General features: G+C 36.5%; 1 long non-coding RNA gene across 1 annotated transcript in view; it reads right to left on the bottom strand.

Moving 5' to 3' along the window:
* Window positions 1-262: 262 nt before the first annotated feature.
* Window positions 263-23,736, bottom strand: part of LOC121454944 — a 109,892-nt gene continuing 86,418 nt past the window's right edge. The window contains exon 3 of the long non-coding RNA XR_005975390.1: window positions 263-301. This is a non-coding gene — a long non-coding RNA (uncharacterized LOC121454944). The remainder of the gene's footprint in view (window positions 302-23,736) is intronic.

Genomic DNA, 23,736 nt, shown 5'->3' with positions numbered 1-23,736 from the left:
AGAGAAAGAGGGAGAGAGAGAGAGAGAGAGAGAGAGAGAGAGAGAAGAAGAAGAAGGAGGAGGAGGAAGAGGAGGAGGAGGAGGAGGAGGAGGAGGAGGAGGAGGAGGCAAAGCCCCATGTGTACACCAGGAGAGAACAGGGGTAAAAAAGGAGTGGGCGTGGCTAGGGCAGGAACCAAAAGAATAACAATTATAGCTACCAATGCTGTGTTCTTAGTTGCAGGAGAACTTCATGGCCATGCCCCCTCTGAGACATAAGGTACCTCTTTGCCAGATCCAGATCCACCGGTTTCCTGTGACCCTATGAAAATGCATAATTGATAGTATTGTTACTGCCTATGGTATTGTTAACTTGTCTGTATGCCTATAAAAACTGAAAGTTTTGTGGAGATCACCTTTTTTTACCCTTATGCCCTTTGTCTTTATGCTTCTTCTTCTCCCCCCCCCCCCTTTTCTTTGCATCTTTCCCAAGGAATAAAGAATCAGGCAATAAAAATGTACCTAAGTCAGTCAGTTTGTTTTACCCTTCAGATCCTGTTCCCAAGTCAGTTTTCACTTGTTGAAAAAGTCCTATTCTGAACCCTGAGGGAGTGCTGAGCTGGTACTCAATAGTGCCTGATAAGTTTTAGCTGAGATAATAAAATCAAGATTTCCTAAATGTCTTTGCAGGTGACAAATTATGGTTAAGAAGATGTAGGTGAAAACTTCAAAATGCTGGACTACAACACAAATAACATCAGAGGGGTAACTCTTCTGGGAAGGGACTCTCTTCTGCCCCTCCTCCCTCATGTAAATGGTAGCTTAGACATATAATAAAAGGGCTCCAGGAAGGAAGTCATAAGAAAATACCAGAAAGGTGCAAATAAAACATCCCTGGAAATGCCTGAAAGTTATCAATAATCCACTTTGTTCTTTCCTCCCAACACTCACAAAGAATGTGACAGAAAAAAAAAAGAGCATTTGTAAGTCACTATTGTGTCACGTTTTCATTACAGAGGTGAGCTAATATGAACTGACAAAGAAAATGATAAGTAAAGTTAGGAACAAAGGAAGGAGGAAAGGGAAGGAAGCAGTGACTATAACAATACATACACTGATATTTAATTTAGGGATTAAGAAGGATGTTGTAGGAAGCTGCTTGTTTAACCTGGCAACCTAGAACTGAGATAATCACATAGAAACTATATTAATTAAATCACTGCTTGGCCCATTAGCTCTAGCTTCTTATTGGCTAACTCTTAAACCTTAATTTAACCCATTTCTAGTAATTTGTGTATCGTCACGTGGCTGTGGCTTACCAGGTAAAGTTTCAGCCTCTGCCTTTATCTGGGCTATATGGCTTCCTTTGACTCTACCTTCTTTCTCCCAGCATTCACTTTACTTTTCCCCACCTACCGTATTCTGCATTGCTCAGGCCTAAGACAGTTTCTTTATTAACCAATGGTATTCACAGCATACAGAGAGGAATCACACATAAGAAGGAGAGCTAGGAAAGATACCTGAAGGAGATCTTGAATAATGGTAATGTGTGTGTATGTGTGTGTGTGTATGTGTGTGTATGTGTATGTGTATCACATGCATTTGAGTTTGCATCTCTCTACACATATATGCTGAGTCAAGAGGCAGACAACACGTCTCCCTCTTTCATTCTCTGCCTTATTGCATTGTGGCAGTGTCTGTCAAAGAGCCTAAAGAGCCATTTTGGCTAGATTGGTTAACTAATGAATGGCCAGCATCTACCCATCTCAGTCTACCCTCACACCCCATCGCCGGGACCTCTGGACAATGCTGGGGTTACCGTTTCTTACAACCATACCTGACTTTTTATGTGAAGGCTGGTTATGCAAACTCAGAACCTCTTATTTATACAGAAAGCATACTTACCCACTGAGCCATCTCCCCATACCCAAAGTTTATTTTTAAGGTACAAGCATAAACAATTTGGAGAAAAATAAATTGCAACTAAAAAGTATAGACAAAAGGTATTACTTGTTTAGAGATCATACATTTATATTCATGAAGCAGATAATGTACAATAAAACAAAACAGTGACAATTTTAATGCTCCAGATAATACAGTACAATCTATTGCAAAACTTATTACACATTTTTGACTAACTTGACAGAAATATAACCATAAAACATGAAGTTCTTGCAATTCCTTAGTTAACAGTAATGAAATATAAGCAGAGAGGACCTGAATGATGTAAGTAGCTTTTACATTGTTGCTATAAATCAAACTTACAAATAGCTGTAGATGGTTCCCTGGTGTAATCACAACAATTAAAGTACAAAGAGAAAAGCTACAAGGAGTATAAAATAGAAAAAACACATTTCACCACAATACAAAAAAAACTGGCATTCAATAAATAGCAGTGTAATAAAAATAAGCCCTGTTACCTAGGAGTTTCAGAACACTTTTCAAACTAACTTGTCCATCTTAAAACATTTAAAATTGCTACTTAGACATAAAATAGTAAAAAGTGCCTTTTTGAAGAAAAAAAGGAAAGGAAAAAGAAACACTTATGGAAAGGTAGTGGGGTTACAAAATATTTAGAACCATAAGTTATGGGCTACTCAAAATGTAGAAAACTAAAATAAGAACATATGGGAATTCAACTAATATCTAAGACAATAGAAATGTTGAATTCCAAAGCTAATATCTGGAGCTCCAGGTGTGATGGAAACTCCAGGATATGTCTATACAATCAAGTGGGAAACGTTCAGATGCAAACAACAGATTCTATTATTTATCCTATGAGAGGTGAAGATAATACCAGCAGCCTGAGTGGAGATTTCTTCAAGTCAGAAGTGTCCAGCTGCAGTATGCTGCTTCTGCTGAAATCAAACTTTGTTAACAGGGAAGTGCTTTCATGGCTGAGAACTAGGAAAGGGCTGTCAGAACACACACACACACACACACACACACACACACATACACACACACACACAGAGAGAGAGAGAGAGAGAGAGAGAGAGAGAGAGAGAGAAACTTAAGGCAGCATGAAGAAAGGGAAGCTTGTTGAAATATTGCAGTGAAATAGTAGCAGATGTGTGGCACAAGCCTAAAGATGAGACTAATAGATATTCCTTGAGAGGGAAACCTCCCTCCTCTACCACTGCTTGGATGAACAAAGACGAAGCTATAAGACTTTGTCCAGTATTCTGATGAAGACAAGTAACAGCAGGTTATTTGACTCACATCTTTGTTCTTCAGCCACACAAAGCCCTGAAAGTAAAAGAATCATCCCCCAACACCAGAGCCAGGGTTGGGGTTCACTGGTGTACCACCTCAGATGAGGGAGTTATGGCAGAAAAGAGATGTTTGTCACAGATAACTTGATATCTTCCTTACCCAGGGCAGTCTGACATAACTGAGCTAACTATATAGGAACTCTCCCTACTCCTGTGGAAATGGATACTAATAAGAATTTGGAGAAGAAAGAAACAATTGTCACAATAAGAAAGAAATACTGGCAGGGACAAGTTGTACTCAGTTTTCTATTCTTACATATTTTGAATATTTATGTTTTTGTACTTTAAATGCTCAGTTGTGTTTTAACTATCACCTCATTGGACAAGGCAAGTAGGCTGCCATTTCTTTTCACCTACTTTGGAATATTTTCTCAGCTCTTTCTTATTTATTTAAGCCATACGTTCTTCTCATTATTTACCTCTCTTTGAGTCCTTTCTTATTATCTCTCAATTTCATTAATATCAATGCCCTTAACTCTCAAAGCAACTGTAAGCCACTTTCCTCCAATCAGTCTTCCAGTATGACTGTCCAAAACTTACCAAAGATGCAAATTAAATTCACATCATTTTTCCTCTGCAAAAGCAATGCAAAACCATGATATTAAAAGCCACTACAGGAATAGGCTAACACATATGCAAAAGCAGAAACAGGCGAATGTTTCAGATAAAACAAAGCCAGGAAAGCATGATATAGTCCAAGCCTAGAAAAGAAAAAAAAATGTCAACTAAGATTCCTGTACTCAGTAAAATCGTGGCTTATAATTAGAGAAATAAAAATATTTCAAGACAAACACTAACTAAGGTGATACATAGCAACCAAACCATCAATATAGAAGTCACTACGTGGATTGAGAAGAAAGTCACTGTCACCCACAAGAAAAAAAGTAAATAATGGACAGATGAAAAGAGAAGATTAGGATTAACTCATACAATTCAGAAGCACAGAAAATACCTGATGTTGACAGGACAGAAAGAAAAGAAAAAATAATAATCCAACCAATGAGAAAAAAAAACAAACAAGAGGATACAGCCAACATTTTTTTCAAAAATGCACACAAATGTAAACAGAATAAACTCATCAATTAAATGATGCATAGTAACAGACTAAATTCTACTTTAAGATTCCTTCTTATACCTCCCAGAAGGCTAAGATCAAGAACACAAGGGACAGTTAATGCAAGGATGTGGAATAAGGGGAACACCATTTCATTGCTCGTGAGAATGCAAACTTGTGCTGTCACCAGGAAAAACAGTATGGTAGTTATTCAGAATGGTGCAAATTGATCTACCTCAAAAGCTAATATACTATTCTTGGGCATATACCTAATGGGTACTTCATCCACTTCATGCTACCATGAAGACATTTGCTCAACCATGTTCACTGCTGCTCTATTCATAATAGATAGAAACTGGAGACAACCTAGATGTTCCTCAACAGAAGAAAGGATAAAGAAAATATGGTCGATTAACACAATGGAATATTACTCGGTTGTTAAAAAAGCACCATTAAATCTGAAGGCAAATGGATGCAACTAGGATATATCACACTGAGTGAGGTAAGCCAGACCCAGGAAAAATAAATATGTAATACCCTTATATGGATATTGGCCATTAAATAAATTATGATAAAACTACAATCCATAGTCCTGGAGATGTCAGGTGTATAGGAAGGTACAAGGAATGACACATGGATTTCCCTGAAGGGTGTAAATAGAATAGATTTTTAAGGGTGGATGAGGAGTGAGAGACAGGAATAGAAAAGTCAGGTGAGGAGGGAGAGGGGAGATGGGTTTGAAGGAGGAAATGCAGGGAGAGACTGACAGAACTGAAGGGCACTTGAAGGGTGTCTTGAAAGTCCAGTGCAGTGGAAGCTTCCTAAAATATATGACGGCAATCCTAAAGAAGTCTCCAACTATTGACAGAACAACGTGTTTGATCTATAATGCTGTCCTGCCTGCAAAATCTGCTATAGCAATTGTCTCAGGGTTTCCAATGCTATGAAGAGACACCACAAGTGGAGATTAAAAATATCAGGAGAACAAGACCCTCTAAATCAACTGAGCAAAGCTCAGATGAACTAACAGAGACTAAAGCAGCAAGCCACCATATATATGGTTCTTTGTGTATATAGTATAGATTTAGTTTAGTATTTTTATGGGACTCCTTCCAAGTTTGGTAATTTTTACCTTATTATGTATTACTTTGTTATTTCCTAGAATCCTGATATTTTCTGATAAGAGACAGAAAGGGATTGTATACAGGGAGGGGAAACTCTACTTAGGAAATACTGTATAAAAAAAGAATCTATTTTCAGTAAAAAGAGATAAAAATTTACAGCTATCTTTGTCTCTAAAAAGCATACTTTACAAGAAAATGCATGCAAAATTGAGAATGAAAGTAATAAAATACTCCCAACAGATAAACAGAAATGTTAAACTAGCTGGTGTAGTTATTCTCCTATCAGGTAGCATACGCTTCAGGCAAAATCTGGTCCATATTTATACAAGCATCAACTCTTTTCTTTCATTGTGATTGCTATTTGCCTATATATATGCAAATACATTAAATGCACCCTGCTCAGGCCATTATTGTTACTTGTACATGATTTTAGTTCTGACTAATTGCACGGAGACCCTTTCAGAAACTCACAACTGCTCAAAATGCAGAGAATCACTGATTATGGAGTGTGTAGCACCAATAAAATTCATCTATAAAGCAGCACCTGCACATAAGGCTCAGTTAACAATGATGAGAGTGGGCAAAAAGATTGTAAGAGCAGGAGGAATAAAAAATCTGATGTGAAATGGTAGCAGGGGAACTTTACCAATGATACCTGAACAATCTGGCTGCCTTAGCAAGACCTGGTCAAGAGCAACACCAATAGACATTCTAAAAGGGGACGAGGAAACCTCCTGAGGGTTCATCCCTAAACAAAGAATATAGGTTACTAAGGAAGCCTTAGGGCAGAAAAAAATAGTTTTCTCTTGGGATGAACCTCCAAATGGGTTATGCTATAAAATTTTGAATGTATTTGAAGAGAGAAGCATGGATTTAGAGAAACATTATTTTTATTTTTATGCAATAGGAATATATTACAAAATGACTATTAGATAAAAGAAGGTAGAGATGTGCTTTGTCAATTTGATAGATGTGCCAGTACTCAGACACTTGAAGCCGAAAGTCCCAATGATGGAGGCTAGCTTAGGCTACAGAGGACATTGATGCCAACCTATGATGCAGGAGAAATCCCTGGTTCCAACAAATAAGCAAAAAAAAAATTGAAGGTTGCTATTTCTTTTAGAGCAACTTGTAGTTTTTATGGTAGTGGTGATGATAGTATTTGCTACATTTTAGATTTTAGCTTGCTTTTCTTTGTCCAGGCAGTGTCTCAATATACAGCCTCCAATGGCCTCAAACTCAAAACCTTGTTCCTCTACTTCTTGGGTGCTATGATTTCAGTTTTGTGTTACCATGCCCAGCTCAAAAGATTGTTTTGTTATTTTTAATAGCATATTAACCTCCCCTGACCATGCTTTACTGTTTTAACACTATGATAAATTTATATTCAAGGGAAAATATATTTGACTGATCATCTGCAGAATATAGTGAAATAAAAAGTCTGTAATTAAACTTGACTAGAATAATACATTAATAAAAATTCAGAATATTTTATTGGTACTTCTATATTTATATTTATATGATGTTATTGTTTGGTGACAATGGCTGAAGAGAACCCTTTTCAACTATTCTCACACAGGCAAATGCTAAATTATTTGTATTTATTGAGTGACCATTTTCTTCCAGGACCTTCTTTTCATATAGCTATATATGATAAGTTAAATATGTAGGAGAGGTTTGATGGGTATAGTTGTTCAATTTATTCAACTAGAGTTCCATTACCAACAAGTAATTGAACCATGTGCTTTCTTGGTTTGGAAGAATAGTGGTGAAATAAGGTGGGCCTGCAATTTTAGTTTCTGTCATGTATTTCCCCCTAAAAGGATCCTTGCTCTATGTCATCTCAAAATGGTTTATTAGAACTACTTGTCCCTAAATTCTGTTCCTCCAGATTGCCCTATTTTCTCTACTTTTGAATTGTAAAATCAAAGAGGTGGCTGGAGGGACATCCTAATTTTCAAGGCATGTGAAAACCAAATTTTAAAGGTCAATGACAGATCCAGACTTCCAAGTCTGGATCCAAGTTAAACAGCAGTGTACAAGCTATAGCTAAATGACCTCATCAAAACACAAACTAAAATATAGGGAAAAAAACACAAAAAAACCAACCAAACAAACATTAAAAAACAAAACCAGAAGTAAATTGAGGCAGAAATTCTTTTTTCGGAAAAGAACAAATTTTTGCCAGCTCTATGTTAAGCCAGAGATAGTACAATTCTCCTAATCCATAAATAATAGACTAGAGAAATTAATGGACAGTTTCCAAAGAATTCCTAATAATATTTTAAGAAGTATTCAGCATCCTTAGGCATTAGAAGAAAAAAGAAGAGGTATTTTGAGATTCTAGCTCTATCATGTCAAATGCAGGGGAGAATGTGGAGAATGGGAAACCCTCATTCACTGTTGGTCGGAGTGTACTGACACAACCACTGTGGAAAGATAGGGAAAGCTTTCAGAACTTATATATGGCACAGTGATACCACTCCAGAGTACTCACCTAAAGAACTGACCTCAATCCTACCACTTAGGTCCTTATAGATCCATGTATGTAGGTAAAGAGTTCACAATGGCTAAAAACTGAAGACATGCTATATATCCAGCAGTGGATGACTGGGTAAAGAAATATGTGTATACACAATGAAATTGTATCGAGGCATAAAGAAAAAAGAAATTACAGGATTTATAGAAAATAAATAGAATTTGGAATTATCAAATTAAGGTAAGTAATTCAGACTCAGAAGGAGAATACCACATGATTTCTTTTGAATATGGAGTCTAGATTTACAGGAGGAAGCAATGGTCATGAGGAAAGGGACAAAAGTGGAGAATTAAGATCAACAAAAACAAAATATGCAAGAAAATATCATAATAAATCCAATATATTTTATGCTAATTTAAAATTAATGAGTTAATAAAAAAGTCTAATGGCAGAGATCCAAGAATTATCTTTTGTAAACTGACTATTTCATAGCCTGGCCATGTTTCTCCCACCTCAGCCCGATTTATTCTAGAGTAAGGTAGTCATCTGCTGGAATAGTTAGCAACACAATCAGTACTAAAAGATAAGTATGCATTTCTCGGTGACTAGCAATGATTCCAGAGAGGCTGGTGCTGTCTAAACTCATGCACAGCAGCGTACCATAAAAGATTCTCTGCTCATTGCTTAAAAGTTTTAGTAAAGTAAACATATAGAGATTGCATAGATCCTAGTAAGATAAGTCTATATCCCAGCAAATCATGGTGCTAAAATAAGAGGATCTTAAATTTAAAGTTAGGCAGGGCATCCTTAGCAAGATCTTTCCTTCAACTAAAAATGTTAAAGGTTTGTAGTTAAGTATTAGAGCATGTGCCTGTCATGCCTGAGACTGTATGTTTCATCCCCAGCATCATATGACCAAACAAATGTTTAAGGCTTTGTGGGCCAAGCAGTTTCTTTCCCAGCTCTTCAGCTCCATAGCTTTAGCACATGTGTAGTTTGTAAGCAATTGAGCTGTGTACCAGTAAAACCCTATTTGCAGAGAACATACCAGCTATAGTTACACTGAATCCTAACCTACAAACACACATAAACTTCATTTGATTTGTTTACACATTTATTATCCAATATAAGGATAGGATTTCTGATATGAAAACTTAGAAGTGTCCACGCTAAGGAGGTTAAATAAAATATAAGAGATAACATCTACCATGCCAGGCACCTAATAAACATGAAATGAAAGTTGGCTGCATTGAAAATCTAATTCACACCTCAAAAATAAATTCAAAGCACAATGTTAGCTAAAACTACTTGAAAGGGAAGTTTTTTCTTTTGTGTTTACCATCCTTTGTTTTCAATCTTTAGACTTTTAAAAATATTTTTCAATATCTTCATCACTTTACCATTTTTATAGTTATCCAGCAACTCTAAGCTTTCAAATAAGCTGGAGTTCTTCAATATTGCTGTCTTAAGGGAAATTATAATAGGCTATTGACTGCAGTTCACTCAATGTTCCATTCATTATTGTTTTGAAGGCTAAGTTCATAAAATAATGGATGTCATTATCACAAAAATCAATGTAAGTTCACATGCAAGGATGAAACTAGCTCAAGCAGTTAGTTATTACTTCTGTGATATTTTGAAATTATGTGAGGCTAGAGTTGGACATATTGTTCTATCCACTGTCATTCTTTGACATTCAGAGATATATGGATACTTCGACAGTTTAACAAGTTGTTTTATTGTGGGGTCAAGTAAAATTTTGTATTTTTCCATTTATATTCAAATCCATCTCATTATTTTCTGTTTCCTTGAATATTCCTGCCAACGCAAAAACACAATTTTTGCCTCAAAGTACATAAGAGATAGTTTATTCTAGAGTCAAATATGAGGGGCAATAGTTCAGGAGCTCAGATTTAGAATATCTCAGATTCTACATTCCAAATTTTTAATAGTAACAGAGCAAAGAAAATCAGAAACATGGATGAAGACATTGGGCAGTTACAGGAAAACAGGCAGACCTCATCTACAAGCCTCGGGTAGTACTAATGACTCAGTCTTTTGGTTGCTGGGACCAGGGTTTTAAGTTAACATATTCCACACATTCCAAAATGTTTCATATGTCAGTCACAGGATGCTAGATCACACATAGAGGTGGACAAGAAATGCCTTCTTAGGCCTCTAATGTTAGTAATAGATAAATTGTGATTTGGTTCTAAACCTATAATACTCCAACCTCAAGGTCATGCAAATTCCAATTAGTTAATCAGCTTCCTGGATGATTTGGTGAAAGCTGTGGTTGTTTCTGGTTACTTTAACTCATACCCAATGTTTTACTAGAGACAGGCATGTACAAAATTGTTGCCAAGAGCCACTTGTTCGTCCTGGCTGCCAAGAACCAAAATAATCACACAGAAACTGTATTAATTAAAATACTGCTTGGCCTGTTAGCTCTAGTTTATTATTGGCTAATTCTTACATCTTAATTTAACCCATTTTATTAATCTGTGTATTGTCACATGACAGTGGCTTACTAGATAAAGTCCCCAGTGTCTGTTTCCAGAGACTCCATAGCTTCTCTCTGACTTTGCTTTTCTTTCTCCCAACATACAGCCTACCTTTCCCCCTTTCCCCACCTAGTTCTGTTCTTCCCTGCCATAGGCTCAAAGCAGTTCTTTATTAACCAATAAAAGCAACACACAGACAGAAGAACCTCCCATACCACAAAATGTGGGATCCACATTGAAAAAGTCTGCACATAATCCATGTATTCTTGGTAATGCCATGAAACACTGTCACGTGTTCACAGACTACTTGAAATAACTATCCAGAGATACATTCAACCATATAAGGCAGTTTTTACCATCCTGCTTAAAGTAGGAATACATGTTTTATAAATAGATTTAGAAATGACTTGGACTACACAATTTGTAACAGGCTCCTGCTGAATTTCATGGATGGTATACTCCAAAAGTGCATACTCTTAAGACAGAGCAGCCTGTCTTTTTTGCCAAGCATTTGTGATTTCCCACACTGAGGTTTCTGTTGACCTTCACTTACTCCTGCTTCCCTGCTTCATTTCTCCATGAACATGAAGGAGTGTCTGACTGGACTGAACTTTCAGCAAGAAAACATTAGTTCTCCAGTGTCAGCCATTCTTTGCAGTAGAATAGTTTTCACTGACAATTTTACTGTATTTTTGTCCAAAATGCAGAATACTCTCCATTGCTAAGGCTTTTTCCCATATGACCTAGAAACAACTCTTTCGCTATTCCAAGTTTATAGTGAATCTTTCTATCCTGTCTCAAATTCACTTGACAGCTCTCCAGGCTCAGACTCTGCATGTAGTAGGCATCAGCACTGAGAAGAGGAAGAGGAGAAAGTAGACACAGGGTTCTACCCCTATCTAAAAAACTATTTACAATTTATTCATGTTGTCTTTGCAGAGGGAAAATCAATATATATGCAATAGAGTGTTACTGGTTATATCAAGCCCACTTCTGGGCAAGTACATGACTAGGAATAGTTGGCCAACACAAAATTGACTTCATGTTTGTTTGTTTGTGGTATTTTTGTTTTCAACTCTTTTTTTGTCTTTTTACTTTTTGTCGAGAGAAAGAACATGAATTTGATTAAGCATGAAGGTGGAAGAGGATCTGGGAGTAGTTGGAGGAAGGGGGAAAACATGACCAAAGTATGAAAATAATTAGTAGTTAAATATTAGTATGAAAACTAATAAAAATAAATAAAGCCTTGTCTTCTTCAAAAATATTGCACATAGTGAGGATAAGGTTGGTACCTCTAACAACGTCGTTTGCTTCCCCCTGAACAGATCGGACAAGCTGTAGCTTTCCATAAATATCAGCTTTGTGCAAGCTTGAAAGAGTCGTTTCAGCCTTGTCATTACTGAGGAAAGAAACCAAGGTTGGTTCATGAACACCTGCTTCCATTAACAGGATATTTTAAAATGGACTCAGAGCCATGTGTGGTGGCATCTGTCTCTAATCCCAGTCCTGGGAAAGCAGAGGCAGGTAGATTTACATGAGTTGAAGACATCTTAGCCTATGTAAAGAATTCCAGGCCAACAGGGCTATATAGTGAGACCCAGTCTCAAAATAATAAATGAAAGGAAGGGATGTAAAAAATAATGGAAGGAATGAGGAAAGGTAGGAAGAAGGAAGGAAGGAAGGAAGGAAGGAAGGAAGGAAGGAAAGAAGGAAGGAAGGAAGGAAGGAAGGAAGGAAGGAAGGAAGGACTGGGAATGCTGTTTGAGAACAATTTTACCAAAGTTTGAAAGAAAAACCAAAAATAAAAAAAAAAAACACTTTAAAAAAAAAAGACAAACTGAGAATCCAGGCAGGCAACAGGAGAAGATAAAGCCATGACTTTTCAATAAATGTCAGCAAGCAACTACACAGTTCAGGGAGAGTCTAAGGATTCAGAAAAGGGGTAAGAAAGTCCAGAGTATTAAGAACATTTTTTTTATCTTTTTTTTCCGTTTATTTATTTATTAAAGATTTCTGTCTCTTCCCCGCCACCTCCTCAAGAACATTTTTAATTATTTCACTAATGAGAGTAAAGACTCAGATAAGGGATCATAGTTTCCTGGTAATCTGTGGTCCCTCAAGCATGGGATTGGATTAAAACCCCATTTCCCTATTAACTCTGAGGACAATTGGAGGAGGAAATTAGCTAGGCAGGTTAGGGTTAAAAGATCTTAAAGAAAAGTAGCCAGTATGTTTCTTGCCAGAAAGTCAGAAAGGTCCTTGGGTCTGTTGGCAGAATTGTCTTTGCTGAAGACCAGAGATGACAGAGGTGTTAAGTCAAAGAATCTCTGGTTCCACCATGGCCAGAGGGTGAACATTCCCAAAAGGTGATTGCTTTTCAATATTCCTTTTCCTGAGACAGTACTCTTTTCTGGAAATAGTACTGAGGCCCTGGCTGAAACTGCAAACACCTGGACACCTGAAACAGGAGCTGGACTAACCATCTCAATCTCTTTTTCCTTCTCCTATCCCACAAAGCCTTAACTTCTAAGGCAGTGAGGCAAAATCCCACTCTCAGGTACCTCTCTGCCTCTGTGCCGTAGGGCACTATGCCTTCTTTCTTTGCTTAGGCTCCCTATGGAGAAATAGTATTACTCTAAAGCTCATTCCCCATGGTCCATGAATTACATTCTTTGAGTTTGCAGGAAATGAACCTGATAGCAGCTGGGGTATTAAGTCTCTAGGACCCTCACTCTGCAAACAAAAGGCTGAGAAAGGCTCTACCACACCGAAAGGCACCCCATCATTCTATTTCAATGCTGTTACATTATCTTCTCTATATTATAAAAAGAAACCAAAATGTAATATTGCTCTGTAACTGCCTGTGGCCTTAGGATTTTGCAAAAGTAAGACTTAGGGACACAAAAGAAATGTCACCGGTAAGGTGTTAGAAAACTTACAGAGTCAAAAATAGAATGAATCTTGAAGGCTTTTCTTCCTTGTATGGTTGAGGAAATGGGGGTCAAGTCGATGATTTACCCAAAGTCAACCCATCAGAGTTTAAAATTAGATCTGAGGTCCTAGTTCAACTGTCCTATATTCTGCAGTTCTTCCCTTGAATGTGTGTGTGTGTGTGTGTGTGTGTGTGTGTGTGTGTGTGAGAGAGAGAGAGAGAGAGAGAGAATGAGAGAGAAGAGAGAGTATGTAAGATGCACAAAGAGAGAAACAGAGAGATGATGAAACTTGTTAATCACATGGTTTCAGAACAGACAGTAGATAAAGAGGTATTAAAGAATGTAAAGGATGGAAGAAAGAGAGAAATGCCATGGTTGTGTTTATTAAGAAGATGACTAAAGACAGGAAAGGAAGAAGGAAAGGAAGGACAGATGAAAGGAGAAAGAGGAAAAAGGAGAATATAGTGGTGGTCTTCACTGGAAGGCATGACAAGTGACTTGACTTGATAAAAACTTAAAAGACTCATAGAGATGTTTGCATTAGTTTCTTGAGCCTGAGGTTCAGATTTACTACCCAGTAGAAATCAGTTAGCAAATGCTAACTGATATGCTAACTGATATTCTTAAATAAACCAAATGGACTAGCAGATATTTAGAGAATGTTTCACTCAAACAGAAAGAATATACCGTCTTCTCAGGACTTCATGGAACCATTCAAAAATTGATGATATACTCAAACACAAAGCAAGTCTCAATAGGCACAAGAAATTTTAAATGGAACCCTGGATTCTATCTTTAATCCTACCCTGGATTAAAGTTGGATATCATCAACAACAGAAAACTTACAAACTTATGGAAATGGAACAACAAAATGAAAAAAGTGGGTCAAGATAGAAATTAAGAATAAAAGGTAAATACTACATTGATTTGAATGAAAATGGATAAACAACATATCCAAACTTATAGAACACAATAAGAAACTTTTAAGACAAAAGTACAGGTCACTAAGTGCGTACACACACACAGAAAGAGAGAGACAGACAGACACACACACACACACATAGATCTCATGTTAGCAACCTAATGCACTTCTGAAAACTCTAGAATAAAGAGTAGAAATCTCATACCCAAAAGGAGTAGAAAGTAAAAAATAAACTCACGGCTGAAATCAGTAAAATAGAAAAACAAACAACAACAAAAAATACTAATAATCAATGAAACAAATGGTTGGTGCTTTGAGAAAATAAAGTTCACAGACACTTATCCAAATTAATTAAAAGACAGATAAAGAACACTTAAATTAGTAAAATTAGAAATGAAAATGAGGACATAATAAGAGTCAATGAAATAAATCCAGAGAAAAGAAAGGCAATACTTCTAAAGCCTAAGATCGATGAAATTGGAAAATTCAAAAGAAATGGACAATTTTCTCAACACATACTATTTACAAAACCTAAGCCAAAATCAGATAATCAATTTAAACAGACCTAAAAAAAAAAAAAGCTCAGAGTCAGATGATTTTAGCACCGAATTCTAATTCTACTAGACTTTTTTCCTTTCTTTTTTTTTTATGGGGGGAGTGTCTTTTTTTATTAATTTTTATTGAGCTCTTCATCTTTCTCTGCTCCCCTCCCTGCCTCTCCCCTCCCCTTCAACCCTACCCCAAGGTCCCCATGCTCCCAATTTACTGAGAAGATCTTGTCTTTTTCTACTTATTATGTAGATTAGATCTATGTATGTCTCTCTTCGGTTCCTCATTGTTGTCCAGGTTCTCTGGGATTGTGATTTGTCTGCTGGTTTTATTTACTTTATGTTTAAAGACCACTTATGAGTGAGTACATGTGATACTTGTATTTCTGTGTCTGAATTATCCCACTCAAAATGATGCTTTCTAGCTCCATCTCTTTGCCTGCAAAAGTCAAAATGTTGTTCTTTTTTCTGCTGTGTAGTACTCCATTGTGTAAATGTACCACACAAAGAGGGTCGTTGTCTTACAATGTCATGTCATGATTTCCCTTTTTACAATTTTTAATTTTTAACAATTTTATCTCTGTGGTGATTTAAAAGAAAAATAGCCCCTAAAGAGAGTGTCACTATTATGGTGTGTCACCTTGTTGGAGGAAGTATGTCAATGTGAAGGTAGACTTTGAGGTCACATCTATACTCAAGCAATGCCAACTGACTCAAATTACTTCCTGTATGTCAAGATATAAGGACAATCATCTAATCCTCCAGCACCATGTCTGCCTGTACACTGAAATGTCGTACCCTGATGATAACAGAACAAACTTTTGAAAATGTAAAGTAGTGTCAGCTAAATGTTTTTTACTTTATAAGAGTCGCTGTGGTCATGGTTTCTCTTCAGAGCAATAGAAACCCTAACTAAGACAATCTCATTTTTTATTTTTTAAATTACACACACACACACACACACACACACACACACACACACTTTTCTCTTTTTACTCTACACATCCTTTGTGTATATATTATGGATTCTTTTAATAACACCAAATGAGTTAAAGGACACTGACTGAAATATTTTGGTCAAATTAAGAAAGCTTTCTTAGAGATTCAAACAAGGGTGTCTCCCTAAAGCAGGGTTTGAAAGGAGAGCTCTGAACATAGTAGAAGAGGAGGTTTTAAAATCCCTAAACTACAAACCTAGGGGTTTCCAAGGGTTAGGTGATTTCCAGTGGAATTTTGTTTATGTAGGAAATTGTCAGAACATCTCATAATTATTTGGCAGAATATCTTTTACTTATCAGAGTAGAAGTTAGGGTATAGGATATGTAATATGTCAAGGTTCAGATATGCAAGCTTTGTAGTAAACATAAGTAAACTTGTTTTAAGTTTTTAATAAAATGGCTGCTTATCTTAAGATGGAGTCAGGGTGGCCCATCACTTGCAATTTAGTGTTTTTATGAGATTCCAGAATGTGCAAAAAAGTGGGTCTTTGTTTCTTATTCATTCTCTTGGGCTCTTTTCCCTTTCTTTGTTTTGTCCAATTCCAATACATTAGCTTTTGTCTTATTACATTTTAATTTCATCTAATATTATCTTTTAAAAGTATGATTATTTTAAAATGAGTGACAGAAAGGTGATGGATCTGAACAGAAAGAATTTGGAAGAGCAGAGAAGGTAAACTATAATGAGTATATATTTTGTGAAAAAAATCTATTTTCAACAAAATATAAAAAAATAAATGTTAGCAAAAGAGGGGGAGAGAGGCAGAGGCAGAGATAGAGGGAGTGGGGAAGAGGAAAGGAGAGAAAGAGAGAGAGAAAACTAGGCACTAAGTTATCCAAAAGTGTAGATTTGCTTTGTTCCTTATATGTCAGGTCCTTATCTGTGTTTCATGGATGGCATGAAAGCATGAGCTACATGATGACCTACAATGGATTTATACTGTGAGGCTGAAATAAATATTGGTTGTTTTAAGCCATGATACATAAGAGTGGGGCTATGTGTCACTATAACATGATAACATTGTGAACAAAACTGCAATAAATTTGGAGGTATAACAATTCATGGTTTCATGCACTTTTGACATATAATCATTCCTCAGGAATGATGAGAGATTTGATCAAGATCCCCAGTGGGTACCAAAAATCTGCAGATGTCCAGCATCCACATACAAAATGCCATAAAATTTTCATATAATCTATACAGACACTCCTGTACATTTTATATTATTTATAGATTTATAATTACTGATTCAATAAAATTCTCCCTAACAAAATGGTTTTTACACTGTCATATTTAGAGAGATGACAAAGAACCATGTGTTCATTATAAACACATTTATTTCAAGTACTTTTGAATTGTAGTTGGTGGAATCAGTGAAATAAGAACTAGCAGATATAGTGACTAACTACATTTCAGAAGGATTGTTGAGAGCTGGAAAAATGCTTTAGCAGCTTAAATTTTAATTCCCAGTACCCACATTGGGTAGCTTCCAACTACTTCTAACTCCAACTCCAAGGGATCCATTACCCTCTTCTAGCATCCACTGGCACCTGAAAACATTCAAATTTCTCCACATAAACATACATACATATACATAATTAAAATTTTTAGTCTTTGTTTTTAGAGATGGGATTAGTGCATCATATATATGGGAAAAATGTGAACTATCTGTGTTTTCTTTTTTGGTAGCTATGCTGTAAAATAACATTTAACTTAAATTGTACCATCTATTTTCAAGGATTCTACTATTGGCATATAGATATTGTTAATATAGATTTGTACTGGATGAATCACTAAGTTCTTACCCTGTATTTTCAGGTTATATATCTATTTCTCATAGTGTTTCTTTTTGATTCATATTCAAAATCAGGGACAGCTTTAAAAATATGAAAATAATAAATACCTGACATCTCAGAATCCAAATATACTTATAGAAAATCCACCCAATTTTCAGACATGCACATATAGTTTAATCTCAGTTTAGTATTTCAGTCCCTCTTTTTTTTGTCAAATAGCATTGTATCATAAGCACTATTCTAGAAGGTTAAAAATATCTTTCTAGATGCAAGCAATTATCTATCTAGTTACTCCTAAATAATTTTGTAGGCTGAGTACTTCATCATACTCTCCCCCTCTCTATCACACACACAAATACAAAAATACTAAGATGAACAAAAGAATGTCTATATCTCTGATAATTTCCTCTAAGAACTGTTAATTAGACAAAGGATGGGGACATTTAGGGATTTTAAAATAACAAAATGAATTGCTAGTCTTCATATCTGCCCTAATTGACACTACAGATACTATATGAGGGCATTGCTTCCCTAGTCCTGGTGGTGAAGTGAATTACATTTTAAAGAAACTTTACCAGCTTTCTTGACAAATTATCACAGTACTGCCATATTAATATTCTTCTATATTATTGTTTAAAAGTAAAGGTTTTCCCACAAATTTGCATTTCTCAGATTTGGTGAAACTTTCTAATTTTGTGGGAATCTATATTCATCTCCATGTCTCTTCAGGATTTCAATAAATATCCTATTGATGTTTTTAAGAGTACTTTACATACTTGAGCTATTAGCGTTTAAATACATGCTTAAGATTAGCATTATAGTCAAGATATGTGAGGTTCACAAAAAGTGATACTGCTTTTAATCATTACATATTTTGTAATGTGAAATTAAACTTGTATAATTGACATTTTGGGGTTTTGAATTTTGGAGATGTATGGTGTAAACATTACATATCGGATGGAGGTTTTTATATACAGTTCTTGCTTTTGCTTTGATGTGACTCTGAGTTGGCAATCACTTGGGGACCTGAGTTTATATGTACTGATGTGTGCAAAATTTCCTAGATGACAACTCTAGAGTTCTGGCTTTTATCCGATAATATGGTGATTAAAGCAGAAACCAGAGATGTCAATCACAAGCTAAGCACTGCTAGTTTTATGAGCATACAAGAGGTATTTAATTTTCATAGAAATTTGCCTCATTTGCTTCATGTGGAAAATGGCACATCAGTTTTGTAAAATGGAAGGAAAAGTATTTCTGTTAGGAATACAGAAGTTAGAGCTTTGAAAGCATGAACAGTCATCTAGTATGCTGAGCAATGGACATCTGCTGAGATGGTAGTGTGCATATCCCCTATACCAAAGAAAACATCGCTTCTGGCTTATTTTTCAGTTGTTTGGAGTGAATTACAAGTCTACCAGTGATAACAATGGCTAATGTTTTCTGAAGCACTTGGCAGCAATTACTGATAGCCATGACTTATTCAACACTTAGCTATTGACTATTTCCTCAGCTGTTAATAAGACCAAAAAGATCCCTCTGGTTGGAAAGTTTTCATGCCGACCAAAAAGTTTTAAAAAGAAAACGCACACACATACATACACACCCATGAATACATATATGCGTACATGCGCACGCACACAAGCATTTCAGACAGAGATGAATAATATGAATCAAGGGGTCAAGAGAATATTCTAGATTCTCTGAGTTAATTCTGTAAGTAGTCCTAGCAGTACAGGGACAGGGAGAGGCATGTTCTGCAAATTTAGAAAGAAAACCCTTGGGAATGTGTGTCATGTTTACTCCGACACATAACCAGAACAGGTAGACTATTAGAACTAAATATTTTGGAAGGTTTTGTTTCATTTTGTTGTTCAAAACAGGCTTTCTCTGAAGCTTTGGAGCCTTCCCTGTAACTCACTCTGTAGACCAGGTTGGCCTCAAACTCACAGAGATCCTCCTGTCTCTGCCTCCTAAGTGTTGGGATTAAAGGCATGTGCCACCACCGCTGGGCTAGAACGAAATATTTTTGTTTCACTAAAATACATATATTTTGTTGTAGGGGAAGCCCAGCCAATCACCTTGCTTGTAGGGCAGGGTTCCCTGAGGATATTATTTACTTATAAATATTGCGGGTGTGCTTCCCGGCTTGCCTTCTGTTTTCCTGTTCTCCGTGGGAACCTCGGCTTTGTAAGTCCTTCCCTTATTAAAGCTGAATATTTTATTATAATTTCTGTCTGCCGTTCATTTATGCCGTAACATCTTGGCCTCCAATGTCGAACTCTTTGCCTCCGCCTCTCACGGGGATCCTCTTGTCTCTGCCTCCTAAGTGTTGGGATTAAAGGCATGTGCCACCACCGCTGGGCTAGAACGAAATATTTTTGTTTCACTAAAATACATTTATTTTGTTCTTAATGCAATTGTAATGTTCATGCATAGTACAAAAATATGGCTGGGGACGCAAAGAACAAACACCATCTGTGATCCAATGGCCTTTTATCCTTTCTTCTGTATTTATTCATATAATGCATTTAACATACAGAATTGCCTCTTACATAGAGTCTGTAACCTGATTTCTCCAAGGAGGAATTTTCTCACAGCATTAGAGAGTCCTTGAGAACCCCTCTTGAAAGCAATACAATCTTACGTTGTGTGGAAGCTTAAAGGCTGGGAGATACACCCCATAAAGTTAGGGTGCTCGTTTAATGCTGCTTTCCACCTCATCTTTTCCCTGTGTAAGCAATGAGGCCACTGGGAAGACTAAGAAAGAGATAAGTAGATATTGCTTAAGGAACTGATAATGTCTCAGATAGGCCAACAATAATTGTGATACTCAAAATGAGGCACTGCAGGAGATGATCCTACCACTGGGTAAGAGTAATTTCAAACGCTGTGCTGCATTCTCTTTCTTCTTGTTCTTATATGAGCTGCTGCTTAGAAAGAAGAAACAATTTATATTGGTTATTTTATGAGACTTCAAAGACAATCAGAAAACAAAAGTTTCTATTTTAGCAAAAGTTCTTGGAGTACAGGATGCACTCTATTCTCCATGTGGGCAAATGGTGGAGATTTTACTGAGTAGTTATCAATCAAGTTGATTTTTTCCAGATAGCAGATGTTCACACTTGAAACAGAGTGTGGTCTTGTTTTGCTTTGTTTTGTGCTATTTATCAAATCCTGAACTATGTGTGTTCTAGAAAAATACTCTAGCACTGAGTTACATCCCCAGTACTTGTTTTTGGTAATTTTTTTTCTTTATTTTTTTGTGAGATAGGATCTCACTAAGTAGCTTAGATTAGGCTGAACTTGAACTCTTTGGGTAACCCAAGCTGAGCTCAGATTTCTAATCTCCAGCATCCAGTTCCCATGTGCCACCATTATGATTGCATAGTACTCTTTAATAATTGCTTTAACCACACACTACTTTTTATCTCTAAAATTCCCCAAATTGCCTAACTTCACAAGTACCAGACAATACTGTAAAATCCAGGACCATGACAGCATGTTACCACCAAGGCTTGGTCTCATTATGCATTGTCTCCTTTTAGAATGACCACAGCTATTTGGCTCATGGACAAAGCACAGTGCCTAGATGTCCTTGCTTTTTTATATATATATATATATATTAAAGAGAAAGCACCAGCCAGAGGACCATGGCTGTATCAGTCTCAGAAGAAGCATCACTTCCCCTCAGGCTAAAGGATAAGAACCACAGAACATGAGACTTGAAAAAAAAAAAAAGCCCTTGGGAAAAGAATCACCGATCTGCACCTGGGCTACATACCATTTACTATGTCAGTCTGTGCAGACTTGAGAAAAAGGTTATAAATGTGTGCAGCAACACACAAGACACCAGGGACTCTGGGCTAATTAAAGATTTCTAATTGAAGTGTAGGAGTTATGCCTACTGCAATTCCCTGATACAAATGAGAAGTTGTTTAGTTTTACAGAATGTTTTTAATTTGAACTTGAGCAAGGAGACAAGGTAGAAGTTGTAAAACTCAATTCAAGGCAGGAAGGTGGTCACAGTTTCCTTCTTTGTAACGGTAAGTGCAGAAGAGAAGAACTCCCTAAATGACGTAAGCAATCTGGCAGTCCCTCAGTTACACTATACAGCTGAATCAGTCATTCAGGGTAATTCCATTTAGTGTTTCTGTGAGGGCACAATTATATGCTTTCATCCACATCCTCAAATACGTCCTAAAAACATTCATTTTCATAAACATCCTCAAATATTTTGGAAGGCTGTATGTGTCACAGGTGTATGTGGAAGTCAGAGAACAACTTACAAGAATAGGTTCTCTCCTCCCACCATATGATCCTTGCACAATGATCCATCAGAAGTCATCAGGCTTGGAAGTAATTACCTTTACCCAATGAGCCATCTCACCTCCCCATAATCTTAATCTTCTAATAAACAGAGAGGGTCCTAACTAGTAATGACAGGAATGGGAAGAACTTCTAACAGAAAAAAACTTCACTGATTGTTATATGATTCCCTCTGATAGAGTATAACACAGAATATGAACACACTAATTTTATTCATCCAAGAACTGTTCTTTCTTGTTATTCATGATATATTAGGCAATACTTCAAACGTTTATACTTAATCCATTAGTTTAAATCATTCCCAGGATATGTGGTATATTAGAAAAACAATCTCAGATTCCCTTGCCCTTGTGAAAGACTGATGTAGAGCTGACAGAGAACATACTTTTACACAGTTTGCCATCCTTGAGAACAATATCACTTATTGATAATGCTTTTCAAGTTCAAAAAATGATGCTGCCAGTTCTGTTTGTTTTTACTTGCAGTACATGGAAACTTCAATCTGATGGAGATTCCTCATGCATAGCAAGTTAACATGATATAAATTCCATGCCAAAGTTTAGAAGAAATTCACCAGAATTTCAATGATGAGATAGATGGATTTGATATCAAAGGACACCTTGAAGGCTATAGGAAGACAGACTTATTCACAGAGATGTAGTCACAGAGAGAATAAAGAATTAAACCACTTTAATTCACAATAGGGCAGAATCAAGCAAATGTCAATCTTTCTTATGTCTTCATTTCTTTATCTTTTATATTAAGCAGGATTATTTTGCCTATCAGAAATATTAGCAAAGTGAATTGGACTCTGGAGTAGCAGTTCTCTCCACTTATGTAGGCTTAGAACTCAGTCAATGTTTACGGATTTGAATCTACTACTGGAATAGACTTTCTCTTTTTTCAACAATTTAAACTTCTAGTGAAGAGAGATGGCTCAGAGTTTAAGAGTTCTTGCTGCTTTTTCAGATAGATCTGAGTTCCCTTCCCAGTACTCACATCAGACAGCTCACCTCACAACTGCCTACAACATTAGCTCCCGGGCATCTGACACCCTCTCCTGGCCTCTTTAGTCAACTTCTTTGCAGGTGCACACGTGAGCCTGCAAGCTTGCATTGACACGTGTGCACACACAGAAATTTTAAAAAATGGTTTTAGAAAATCCTAGTGAATAATTTTTAAATTTTATATATGCTATTTTCTATAACAGAAAAGGCACAATGGTAGTGAACAACACAAGCTTAAGTTTAAAGGACCTTTATTACTTGGTCAAGAAATTATATAGACTATCAGTAGAAGTCAAACGAGCATCGCATTGAATCTAATCTGTAGACTACATTTGGTAATATGGACATTTCACAATACTAATTCTGCCTACCCATGTACATGGGATTAGTCTTTCCATGCCCCACTATCCTCTTTAAATTTTCTTTTCCTTCAGAGTCTTAAATTTTTAATTATAGAGACCATTCACTTCCTTGGTAGGTTTATTTCTGGGTTTTCATAAGCTACTATTAAAAAGAATATTTTCTTAATTTCTTTTTTTAATAATTTTTTTATTAAGAAAAGAAGAAAAAAACATAAACAAAAAACAAGTTTCCACCTCCTCCCAGCCTCCCATTTCCCTCCCCCTCCTCCCACCCTTCTCCCCCTCCTCCCACCCTTCTACCCCTCCCCCCACTCCTCTCCCCCTCCCTCTCCAGTCCACAGAGCAGTCCAGGTTCCCTGCCCTGTGGTAAGTCCTAGGTCCTCCCCCCTCCGTCCATATCTAGGAAGGTGAACATCCAAACTGGC

The sequence above is a fragment of the Microtus oregoni genome, unplaced genomic scaffold (assembly GCF_018167655.1).
Source record: "Microtus oregoni isolate MIOR12 unplaced genomic scaffold, Mior012 000013F_ref0000133, whole genome shotgun sequence".
In the NCBI taxonomy this organism is placed as follows: Eukaryota; Metazoa; Chordata; class Mammalia; order Rodentia; family Cricetidae; genus Microtus; species Microtus oregoni.
The sequence above is the reverse complement of the archived record's forward strand: the minus strand, read 5'-3'. Positions and strand labels throughout refer to the sequence as shown.